The following is a 12,541-nucleotide window of genomic DNA, read 5'->3' on the forward strand; positions in this document are numbered from 1 at the left end:
CTGGCCCCTAAACTCCCGATACCCTACAGCTCCCCCACTGACCCCTAATCTCCCGATACCCTACAGCTCCCCACTCTGACCCCCACAGTCCTGATGGCCGAGAGGTCTCTGCTTGCTGTAGTGATTGAGTGAGCTCTGTGGACCTAACCTCTGTCTTGTGTCCTCGTTTTCAGCGTCTCCTAGTGGTCCGTCATTTCACCAGAGCTGAAGGTGAGATCTGGGGAGGAGACAGAGCACCCCCTAACACCCCTGAGCTAGGTTACAGGGTAAGACAGCTTCTTACTGTTGGACACACCTGTCCACACTCTTTCTGGACACACTGGACACACTCGCCTGTCCGGACTCTTACTGGACACACTGTACACACCCACCTGTCCAGACTCTTACTGGACACACTGTACACAACCACCTGTCCAGACTCTCACTGGACACACTGTCCACACTCACCTGTCTGGGCTCTTATTGGACACACTGTACACACCCACCTGTCCAGACTCTCACTGGACACACTGTCCACACTCACCTGTCTGGGCTCTTATTGGACACACTGTCCACACTCACCTGTCCAGACTCTTACTGGACACACTGTACACACTCACCTGTCCACACTCTCACTGGACACACTGGACACACTCACCTGTCCAGACTCTTACTGGACACACTGTACACACTCACCTGTCCAGACTCTTACTGGACACACTGTACACACTCACCTGTCCAGGCGTAGTCTCTGCTCCTCATCCCCCCTGCGTTGTGTCTCCCTCTCTCCCCGCTGGACAGAATCCCGTGGTGTCTTCGTGTTTCCCCGAGCTCGTCCAGAAGCTGGAGAGGGCAGCCGAGCTGCAGCTGGAGCTCCCGGGGTCGTCCGGCTCGTCCCGCTCGGGCTCGCCCAGCTCGTTCCGCTCGGTGTCCCCCCCCTCCTCGCCCGAGAGCCCCCTCCGCTCCCCGCCCCCGGCCCCCCCCTCCGGCCCCCTCAGGCCCCTGCCCGCCCCGCCCCGCTGCCCCCCCTTCATCCCCACCATGCCCCGCGAGCCCCCCCTGCTGCCCGGGGCGGTGCCCCTGCCCCTGCCCCGGCCCGTCCTGCCCCCCATCGCCCGCCCGGCCCCGCCAGGCCCCGTCTGGGGCTCCCCAGTGCGGAGGGCAAGGAGAGAGGCTGAGATGTCTGACGAGGCAAGTGGGGCAGAGTCTGTCCGTCTGTCCGTCTGTCCGTCTGTCCGTCTGTCTGTCCATCTGTCCTTCTGTCCGTCTATCCTTCAGTCCATCTGTCCCTCTGTCCATCTGTCCCTCTGTCCTTCTGTTCTTTTCTCTGTCCATCTGTCCATCTGTCTTTCTGTCCTTTTCTCTGCCTTTCTGTCCATCAGTCCATCTGTCCTTTTCTCTGTCTTTTTGTCCGTCTGTACTTCTCTCTTTCTGTCTTTCTGTCCTTCTGTCTGAGTCTCTCCATGTCTCCCTGCTCTCTGTCTGTCCTGCGTTGTCCCAGCTGGGTCTCTCTCCCTGTGTCTCTCCGTGTGTCTCCCTGCTCTCTGTCTGTCCTGCGTTGTCCCAGCTGGGCCTGTCTCCCTGTGTCTCTCCGTGTGTCTCCCTGCTCTCTGTCTGTCCTGCGTTGTCCCAGCTGGGTCTCTCTCCCTGTGTCTCTCCGTGTGTCTCCCTGCCTGTCTCTCTGTCTGTCCTGCGTTGTCCCAGCTGTGTCTCCCTCCCTCCTCTCTCTCTCCGTGTGTCTCCCTGCTCTCTGTCTGTCCTGCGTTATCCCAAATGGGTCTCTCTCCCTGTGTCTCTCCTTGTGTCTCCCTGCTCTCTGTCTGTCCTGCGTTGTCCCAGCTGGGTCTCTCTCCCTGTGTCTCTCCGTGTGTCTCCCTGTCTGTCTCTCTGTCTGTCCTGCGTTGTCCCAGCTGGGCCTGTCTCCTCTGCTCTCTGCCTTCAGCTCTGTTCGCCGATGTCCCGCCAGCCCGTCACTCTCTCAGCCTGTCTCTTGACTTGCAGGAGGAAGAGGAGGTGGAGACAGCTCTTCCGGCAGGAGAGAGGAAGGAGGTCAGTGCTGGTCCCACCCTGCCCCCTGTCCTGTCTGTGGTGGAGTTTTGCCGTCTTGTCTGTCCCTGGGTCTCAGTGTCTCTCTCTCTTTCAGCCCTGTCTGTCAGTGTCTCTCTCGGCCTGCTGTCTGCCTGTCCCTGCCTCTCTGTCTCTCTCTCTTTCAGCCCTGTCTGTCAGTGTCTCTCTCCTCCTCCTCTCTGTCCTCAGTGTGTCTCTCTCCTCCTCTCTGTCCTGGAGTGTCCAGTCAGTGTGTCTGTATCAACCCCTCTCTCTCTCAGTGCAGTGTTCATGTACTGGAGTGTCCAGTCCGACTCTTAACGTGACTCTCCTGTCTCTGCTTCAGAAGCGCCGATGCGTCTTTTTGAAGTCCCTGAGCTGCGTGTCAGTGGAGACAGAAGATCAGGACGAGCCGATGGGGGCGGCGGAGACCCTAGCTCAGGAGAGGAAGAGCGAGGGAGAGGAGGAGCAGGCTGCCGGGAAGGACAAGAAGAGGAAGAGGAGGTGCAGGTGAGCAGACAGGGGGGCGCCGCCCGGTCGTGTCTGTGATTCAAGGAGGAGTCTCCTCTTGCTGTTTGATGTCATGGTGACGTCTGTGTCTGTGTCCCTCACACCTGCAATAACAATATTCTTTCCAGGTTCCTTTCCTGGTTCTGTGCCTGCTAAGATCTAGACTGGACTGGACTGGACTGAATTGGACTGGACCGGAGCTGAGGGACACCAGACGACTGGACTGCAGCCTAGGGACACCAGACTGGACTGGACCGGAGCTGAGAGACACCAGACTGGACCGAAGCTGAGGGACCCCAGACTGTGCTGGACCCAAGCTGAGGGACCCCAGACTGGACTGGACAGGAGCTGAGGGACACCAGACTGTGCTGGACCGAAGCTGAGGGACCCCAGTCTGGACTGAAGCTGAGGGACCCCAGACTGTGCTGGACCGAAGCTGAGGGACCCCAGTCTATGCTGGACCGAAGCTGAGGGACCCCAGTCTGTGCTGGGCCGAAGCTGAGGGACACCAGACTGTGCTGGACCGAAGCTGAGGGACCCCAGACTGGACAGCACTGGAGCTGAGGGACACCAGACTGGACTGGACTGGAGCTGAGGGGCCCCAGACTGGACTAGACTGGAGCTGAGAGGCCCCAGACTGGACTGGACCAAAGCTGAGGGACCTCAGGCTGTGCTGTACCGAAGCTGAGGGACCCCAGACTGTGCTGGACCGAAGCTTAGGGACCCCAGTCTGGACCAAAGCTGAGGGACCCCAGTCTGTGCTGGACCGAAGCTGAGGGACCCCAGACTGGACCGAAGCTGAGGGACCCCAGTCTGTGCTGGACCGAAGCTGAGGGACCCCAGACTGTGCTGGACCGATGCTGAGGGACCCCAGTCTGGACTGAAGCTGAGGGACCCCAGACTGCACTGGACTGAAGCTGAGGGGCCCCAGACTGGACTGAAGCTGAGGGGCCCCAGACTGGTCTGGACTGAAGCTGAGGGGCCCCAGACTGGACTGATGACCTTTTGTTAAGCATCAATAAATTTTTTTAAAAAAAAATCTGTTTAGCTTTTGGTTTTTTCCCTCCCCCCCCCCCCTAAGGTTGCTGCTGGGAGAGGTGTGAGTGGGGCCAGCAGGGGGCGCTCTCACCCTGCAGTCTGTGTGGGTCCTGATGCCCCAGTATAGTGACGGGGGACACTGGACTGTAAACAGGCGCCGTCCTTCGGATGAGACGTAAAACCGAGGTCATGACTCTCTGTGCTCGTTAACAATCCCGGGGTGTTTCTGGAGAAGAGTAGGGGTGTTACCCCAGTGTCCTGGCCTGATTCCCCCCCTGGTCTTGACCCATCATGGCCTCCTAATCACCCCCCCTCTCTGAACTGGCTCCATCCCTCTGCTCTCCTCCCCACTGGGAGCTGCTGTGTGCTGAGCGGACTGGAGCATCATCCAGGTAGGGGCTGCACACTGGGGGGGCTGGAGGGGATCCCCCTGACCTGGGAGGAGCTCTGAGTGGAGAGTCCAGACTTATTAATTATTATTATTATTCGTGCTGCACTGGTCTTCAGTCCTGGCAGTGAGAGGGGGACTCTGTGATCAGTACAGATACTTATGACTGTCTAATAATACACGATAGAAATGGAAAACAGGGTAGCGCTGTAGTCCCTTCGAAACGTTTTGAACTGCCAGAAGAAGTTTTCACAACCCGGACTTGTGAAGGTACAGGTCTTCTCCCTTCGTCCGGAGTAAGGTGAGAGGTCACCCCCTCGGGGCGCAGTATCCCCGATGCACCCCCCCACCACCACCCAAAATGACACACACTTCTGTGACGATTGGGAGACCCCTGTTCGACCAGCCCAGACTCGCAGACTCCACACAGAAGGGTCACCTCGGCATTTATTCCAACAGCAAAACAACACCAGAGAGAAACGGTCTCCGAAAGATAAGCGCACACCGGGAAAAACACGACGGGGTCATTACAAATAGGAATAGGAGTTCTTTTTTTCTTTTCCGGACGTCAGTTGTATCGTGTCCTGGTGATTTCTCCCGTTTCGAACGGAGTTTAATGTCGCGTTTCTACTTTATTAGAGTGAGGCACTGAACTTTGGGGAACGTGACATCCACCCAGTATTACTAGTAGGTTGATAAATATAAATGTTCTTTTTCCCCCCGTATGATACCTCGCGAAATATAACGATGGCCAACTCCTTAAGTCGAAATTTAAACCCTTCTCACGCTACAAGACAGTCCGTCAACATCGCCGCGGCCCGAAGCGCGACCTTTGGTATGACGCTGGCGGAAAAGGGGGTAGGGTAAGTACGTCACAGCCGGGGGAAGCCCCTATCACGTGCGGCGGGTGACGAGCCCCCGGGGGCGAAGAGAAGTTGATTTGCGTGGGGTGTGGAAACACTACACGACCGGGCAAGCGAGCCGTTTTTTTTTTGTTTTGTTTTTTCCAGAACATCAGAACAACCGCAGAGATGACCATCGATCCACCTCCAGACGTTTCCTTTTTTGTCCTCTTTGGCCTCCAAAATAAAAAAAAAACTGGGATCCATCGTGGCGTTGCCAAATTAAAACGTCAACCACTTTTTGGGCTTTCGTGCTGTCCATGATGAAACCGTCATGGTTGTGTAAGCATACGTTACGTCACAGACCGGCGGCGCTCGGACGTGAGGAGTGTCGTTACGTTTTTGAAATGGCACGTCAGACAAGATCTCTGACAAGATCTCCGAAAAACCCAAACCTGTAAGATTCAATTTCAATTCAGTTTTTTATATAGCGCCTTTCACAACAAGAATGCCCCAAGGCCCCGAACAAAGGAGTTGTTCCACACCCCCGCCACCCTCTGTGTACAGAAGAGCCCCCTGTACTGACTGGAGGAGCTCACCCAGCTGTGTCTGGAGAGAAGCCGGGGTATCGGCTTCAACCACAGGGCTGGGCGGCTTGTTCCCCACCCCCACCCCCTTCTGTGTACAGAAGAGCCTCCTGTCCTGACTCCAGTAGGAAATGTCACCTGGAGGCAACACACCGGCTTCTTTTAACAGATCACCTCGGGAATCGGGAACAACGGAGCTGTGTGCGGCCGTCTGTACGGAGGGTTTCAGCGCGGGGGGGCTCCGGGCTCGGGTCTGGACAGGCTTTTGGGCTAATTGGCTTCTGGGAAAACTGGCCCTGGTGTGTGTGTGTCCTATGATGGAGTGCTGTCCTGTCCAGGGTGTGTGAGTGAGTGTGTGTTTGTCATGTGATGGACTGGTTCCTGTCCAGGGTGTGTGAGTGTGTGTGTCTGAGTGTCCTGTGAGGGACTGGTGTCCTATCCAGGTTGTGTGTGTATGTCCTATGAGGGACTGGTGTCCTGTTCAGGGTGTGTGAGTGTGTGTGTGTGTCCTGTGAGTGACTGGTGTCCTGTCCAGGGTGTGTGAGTGTGTGTGTGTCCTGTGATGGACTGGTGTCCTATCTAGGGTGTGTGTATGTCCTGTGATGGACTGGTGTCCTGTCCAGGGTGTGTGAGTGAGTGTGTGTGTGTCCTGTGATGGACTGGTGTCCTGTCCAGGGTGTGTGAGTGTGTGTGTCTGTGTGTCCTGTGATGGACAGATGGTACCAAGCCTGGACACCCATGAGACACTGGCTTCCTCAGAAGACTCTCACGGAGGGCACACTGTCACTAACCCGGGTCCAGAAGAAACTACAGTGATCTATAATTCCTGCGCCTCGGAAGGGTTTATGACGTCTATGTCCGGCGCCCGCGCCCGTGGACCGGCGGTTTGGCGTCGCGCTCCGCAGCTCGAGCTTCGGTGCGAGGCAGGGCGGGAGGGAGTCGATGTGGCCTCGGCGCCATCTTTGCTGGTGAGTCAATTGTGACCGTTGCGGTACAATAAACCATCAATAAAGCTTTTCCCACCCCGTCCAGTATTTCTGTCGCGGCCCACGTCCCTTACAATCGACAAACTATAAAAAAACAGTAGCCCTTCGCAACATTACACGCCATTTTTTTTATTTTAAACGTCCGCTAGATACGCAGGTGGCTCGATACCTGTCTTATCCTCGCCGGCGTCTTTATACCGGCAAGTGAATTTTATTTGGGGTCCCTCAGAATTGTGACAGAAATGTCAGTGAACCACAATAAAAAACGAAACTTTTTTTTTAAAGGCGGTGAATGGATTTTTTGAGTAACCGTGTAGCGACTAACGTAAGGAAAAAAAAGTTGTCTTTCCCTACGAAGACGTTTTAGTACAGGACTTTCTTTAAATATCAGTTGTGCATAGCGTTTTACAAAAAGTTGATGATGATCTTGGAGATAATTGCAAAGGAAAATTGAGATAACTACCAAAACATTACGTGTGAAACGACAGGACAGAACTTTGAACCCACAAAGAAACAAAGGTATGAAATATTGCCTCGTCATGGGGGGTTGATAATTGTAGTAAGTGTTCCTAATTTTCGTAAAGAAATGTATATTATGGGAGTCACACGTGAGATTTAGTGTATATACGTTTCATATTGTGCATATATACGGGGTTAAAAAGTGGAATGAGTATGATTATAAACTCGTGTGTCCTATAATCAGATAATTTTTGAACAAGCTTTGATTAGACAGGTGAAAAACAACATCAGATCCTTTTTTTTAATATATTCTCACGTCTGAATATCAGCTTCTCCCCTCTGGCCAACATTTCAGGGCTCCCAGGTGTAGATCCCAAATTGAAACAAATATTAATTTGTTACCCAGTTAAACAGTTAATAGAAGTGAGTGACCAGGGTAAATAAAGGTGGGTCAGTGTAAACTGTTTATTCTGGACCAGACTTCGTCATGTGTGACATGTCATGACTTCTTATATTAAGTTTTATCTTTATATTTAGTTCTACATGTGTAATAGATGCGATGTGTGTCCATAAAAAGGTTTCTCCAGGGGAAAATCAAGTTCGTTTTAAAACCGTGTTTCCTTTTTAGGGTACGTTTGCATTCCAAGTGTGGGGTTTTTGCCTTTTTATCATATTTTGGATGTGAATCCGTGGTATTTTTGCTGAGACAAGTTGCCTTTCTTATACGCGGAGGGATCTGCTCGTGAGATGTCCGCTTGGTCCATTTCTGAGCTCAGTATAAGGTGTAGAAAGCATGACTGTCATCATAACCCGCATCTCACCCAGGTGTGGAATAATGTTGTGACTATTGCTTCAGCAATAACATGCTGATTGCATGTTTCTAGATGGGTATAACAGAGATCTCAACTACTGAGGGGCCTTATTAATAAAGTCTCCACAGCCGAAGCGCTGTGTCTCTTTTCAGCTGGCGATAAACCTTTCCTCGATCCTTTGCGGACTTGTAAAACTGTTCCTGATCAGAATAAAAAACGCTCACGCTAATACACAAGCACCCGTGTCTCGCCAAAGCTGACAAATAAACAGACGGACAAGCCGCACTGCACGTGTGAACAGGGGAATGAGCGAGCGAGCGGGGATAGGGCGCCTCCTGCGCTTAAAAGCTTACAGCACCTGGTATTCCCAGGCGGTCTCCCATCCAAGTACTAACCAGGCCCATCCCTGTTTAGCTTCCGAGATCAGACGAGATCAGGCGTGCTCAAGGGAGTGTGGCCGTAAGCGAAAGTAAGGCTCGCTGGCACCCTTCTTATTGAGAGGACAGCTCCGTCACCTCTTTTACGACGCTGCTTTTTTCCCTTGCGTTTTTCTCTTCTTTCCACGTTCTCTCTCTTCACTGCCTTCGTCCCCGCTCTATTTCACTTCAGCCTTTCACTCTTGCTTCCTTCCAATGAGGACGGGGCTGCGGGAGAAAGGGCGCTATAGAGGATCGCTGTGGAGAGCTGCTGCTGTGCTTTGACATCTGAGCTCTGTGGAAAACGATCTCAATACAATTCTGAAAAACGCGACTCTCCGAACGCCAGCCGAACAAGTCTCCACAGCCGAAGCGCTGTGTCTCTTTTCAGCTGGCGATAAACCTTTCCTCGATCCTTTGCGGACTTGTAAAACTGTTCCTGATCAGAATAAAAAACGCTCACGCTAATACACAAGCACCCGTGTCTCGCCAAAGCTGACAAATAAACAGACGGACAAGCCGCACTGCACGTGTGAACAGGGGAATGAGCCAGCGAGCGGGGATAGGGCGCCTCCTGCGCTTAACAGCTTACAGCACCTGGTATTCCCAGGCGGTCTCCCATCCAAGTACTAACCAGGCCCATCCCTGTTTAGCTTCCGAGAGCAGACGAGATCAGGCGTGCTCAAGTGGGTGGGGCCGTAAGCGAAAGCAAGACTCGCTGGCACCCTTCTTATTGAGAGGACAGCTCCGTCACCTCTTTTACGACGCTGCTTTTTTTCCCTTGCGTTTTTCTCTTCTTCCCACGTTCTCTCTCTTCACTGCCTTCGTCCCCGCTCTATTTCACTTCAGCCTTTCACTCTTGCTTCCTTCCAATGAGGACGGAGCTGCGGGAGAAAGGGCGCTATAGAGGATCGCTGTGGAGAGCTGCTGCTGTGCTTTGACATCTGAGCTCTGTGGAAAACGATCTCAATACAATTCTGAAAAACGCGACTCCCCGAACGCCAGCCGAACAAGTCTTGAAGTGGAAATCTAATAAGTAAATTGATTCTTAAAATGTAGAGAGCTTTGCAAATAAATATATTGGGGCTTTTAGATAATATATTTCAAGGATGTAATTGCTGTGCTACAGTACGTGCAGAATTTTAGAAAACAGTGCATCAACAAAGTACACTGTTTAGGTTACTTTAGAAGACAATTTTCCAAAACAATATATGCTGTCTGGGTCGTTAGAATTAGCTGAAAGTAACTGAAAAGCTTTGAATAACATATCTACTGCTTCTTCTTTCGCTTTTTGATGTAATCCGTTTTATCTTAGGGAAAGTGGAAGTTTTAGAAGGGACAAAGCGCTGAGCTTTTTTCCAGCGCAACGTCTTATGAAAACCCTGTACTGCCTGTAACAAATTGAGTCTCTGGTTGCTCCCAATATTGAAATAAAGACCTTACTCAGGTGAGAACTCTCTCTTGTGGCTTCCTTGATAGTTATATTTCCATGACACCGGTTTTAATGTCTGTAGATTGTATCTTATTTTTATTTTTTGTTTTGTTTCATGTTCATATTATGTGTTTTCACCCAGTTGACTCCAGTTAATAACAGTTCATCCAGTTAATAGCCACTTTTGATGCGCGAAAAACGGGTGATCTTTCTATCTCGTGATCAGCTTAGTATCTTTCTGTAAATTTTTTTCTGCTTAATTAAACGTTTAAAATACATGAATTTCATAAAGACAACACACGTTTCGAACAGAAAAAAATCATATTCTGTTCTCTTCCTGGTATGTATAACAGATCAGCAGGTCTTATTTTCCCAATTGCTTTTTTCCACTGTATTTATCATAATGGCTAGCCAATGTCCTCTCTTAGCTAGGTAATGTTACTTGTGGATGTGCTTCTGCGTTGCGTAGAAGCACATGTATCCATAGAAAGTGTATTATACTACTATTTGAGCTACAGTACATAAAAATAATTATATCGTTATTAATTTCTTTAGGTACGTGATTCCATATTATATTCCCTATTAATCAAATTCTAAAAGTATGCTTTTGTTTACTCCGATAACGAGCACATTCACAGAAAATGTTAATATCTTATGACTTTTCACAAAGTATATAAAGTTAAGATGGTCAGAAGGAGCATGTAAAAACGTTTCCGAAACGTGGTAAAATCTTACTACATGTAAGACTTTGATGCTTAAAATGTTTAGGAAGAAAGTGGAATACTGGTGTGTATTTTTTCTTTAAACTACCAATACCATCCATATACAGTTTACACTATATGTTTATGTTCCTAAATTAATATAGTTTATGGTGGTGTATCATGGTTGTAGAGGTTTGATGGGTTTACTGAGACAATTATTAATTGTAGCAGTAATCACGAGGTTGTTCGTTGTGGCTTTTAGAAAATCAATCGTCAGAACAACTAACAACGCACACACACGGGTTCAATACACGAGATACATTTATTCATATAAATTGTGCACCAAACATATACTAGTCTGCCTGGATACGAGCGGCAGACCTTACTGTGAGGGTTATCAATATACAAGGTATATAATCTCGAAGAGATGCCAACACAAAGAGATACACAACAGAGAATATATGTCAATATATATCATTCGGTTACCAAATCGCTAATCAGTGTTATTACCCACTGTTACTCTAAACTCGGAAGTAAATACATTACTCATGAATTAAATTGATAACAACTTGTGTTGAGGTACAATTGAATTCTCGAGACACAATGTAGAACATGGGGTTTACTTATCCACTGTGTATGGATTTGGAATCTCCCGGCACGAACACCAAACCAGCTGACAGGCTCTGTTGCAGCCTCTGTTCCAGCGGTTGTCTAATGGGCGTTGTCCCGGCGTCCTCTGGCTACCGGCCAACCAGTTGAGGTACAGCTCGGAGTAGGACGGGCGGAGGAATCTGACTGCGGCGCGCAAGGCAGTCGTTGCTCCGAGGAGATCTACCAGCAGTCCAGCTGGCTAGTAGAAAGTCTCTATGCACAGAGTGTGACCGCGAGTCCTCACAAGTCACTCTTTTGCCTGGGAAGAAGCTGGTTCGTTCCTGGTCCAGCGCTGCTTCTGAATAAGCTATTCAGGTTGTCGATGAGGGTCCAACTGTAGGCTGCCGTTGATCAAGCGGATCATTCACGTTGGTAGAATTCTGAGTACGTATGGGATCCTCGGCCTCGCGCTTAGAACAAAGTCCAAGTCCCTTTGCAGACAACAGCAGTTGTCACGTGATTGTCTCTGAGGATGCGCGAAAATGGCCAAGGAGAGCCCCGATCTGAGCTTGCGCTCCCTTTTTGACCAAGACATAGATGTGTGCAGATTGGTTGAGAGTTTGGCGGGCATTAGAGACCCACGTGGTATTACCACGCCCTGCCAGTCCCTGATTGGTTGGTCAAGGTGAGATATGAGTCACTTACTCTTGACACTTAGGAATGCAGTCCAGATGTCCATTCGGCACTCCCTAGACAGATAGGCACCAATGGATGACCATTGATCATGATAGCCAGGCTAAGCTAAGTGCATCCCCATCTGGGAGCTGTCCATTATCAAAAGAAAACATCTTAAATCAACCTGCATGAATATTTTCTCTGTGGCTGCACCACAAAGATGGAGGGTGAGATGGGGCCTCATTTAGGACAGAATACCACCGCCTAATTCTGTCTTATTAACAAGCATTGCCGCTACAACGGCATCTCTCCTGTCAAACTTCCTCCTGACGTGTTTGACAGGATCTGGGCCGTGGTGAACAGTGGGAAAGACGCCCTGTGGAGAGTGAGGAACATGGGGCTGTTCAAAGGCATCGAGGTCCCAGTCAAGGCAGCAGGTAGCCTGGCCCTGTTCATCACCCGAGAGAACTATTACCTCAGAGATCTGTGGAGAGAAGGGAGGGAGGAAGCAGAAAATCTGTGGGAAATTGAGAGCATAGGTCAATATCTCAAGAAACTGTGAAAAACATTATCATGTTTAAGTAAAGAATGTGATTTGCACCAGAAAAAAATAAATTGTTGCTATATAACTGGTACCGTGTCAATATGTAATGAGATGTGATTATATATACTGTTTTAAGTATGTATATTAATGTAAAGCTTTCTAATTTGTGATGTCCTGTATTTTTTTGTGAAAAGAAAATGAAGTTCTTAAAAAATCGATTCACCCAGGGCGAGGCTCGGACATTGCACTCCGGCTGTGCTGACCCCTGCGAATTCCCCAAATGTGGGAATCTCGACTGCATAATTTCTGGTAGTGGGGGACTGCGTTCGCGCTCTCTCCTGATGTGCTTGGTCCAATATCAGATACGGGAGAGTTAGGACACCATGAGCTGCGATAGGATCCCAGTTCGAAAGGAGTCGATGCCACTGCTGGTTCCCGGTTTCTTTTAGTTAGAGGTCCGGAGAAGCATTTCAAGCTGGTTACACTACTCCTTCCGGACATTCATTCCCTTTTCAAAGTCAGTCGTTTTGCTGTT

At 50.1% G+C, this 12,541-nt stretch overlaps 1 long non-coding RNA gene, 2 other non-coding genes and 1 pseudogene across 3 annotated transcripts; 2 read left to right on the forward strand and 2 right to left on the reverse strand.

Annotated features, from left to right (window-relative positions):
- Nucleotides 1–1,221: 1,221 nt before the first annotated feature.
- On the forward strand, nucleotides 1,222–3,420 carry LOC148671251 (uncharacterized). The gene is made up of 2 exons (XR_015936667.1): nucleotides 1,222–2,028; nucleotides 2,375–3,420. It is a non-coding gene; the product is annotated as an uncharacterized LOC148671251 (long non-coding RNA).
- Nucleotides 3,421–7,993: 4,573 nt separating this feature from the next.
- On the reverse strand, nucleotides 7,994–8,112 carry LOC148671252 (5S ribosomal RNA). Its single transcript, XR_015938627.1, has one exon. It is a non-coding gene; the product is annotated as a 5S ribosomal RNA (ribosomal RNA).
- A 536-nt stretch (nucleotides 8,113–8,648) lies between these two features.
- Nucleotides 8,649–8,767, reverse strand: LOC148671253 (5S ribosomal RNA; annotated as a pseudogene).
- A 3,415-nt stretch (nucleotides 8,768–12,182) lies between these two features.
- LOC148671254 (U1 spliceosomal RNA) lies at nucleotides 12,183–12,347 on the forward strand. Its single transcript, XR_015938537.1, has one exon. It is a non-coding gene; the product is annotated as a U1 spliceosomal RNA (small nuclear RNA).
- Nucleotides 12,348–12,541: the final 194 nt, after the last annotated feature.

Source organism: Lepisosteus platostomus, chromosome 5 (genome assembly GCF_059453375.1).
Source record: "Lepisosteus platostomus isolate fLepPlt1 chromosome 5, fLepPlt1.hap1, whole genome shotgun sequence".
NCBI lineage: Eukaryota > Metazoa > Chordata > Actinopteri > Semionotiformes > Lepisosteidae > Lepisosteus > Lepisosteus platostomus.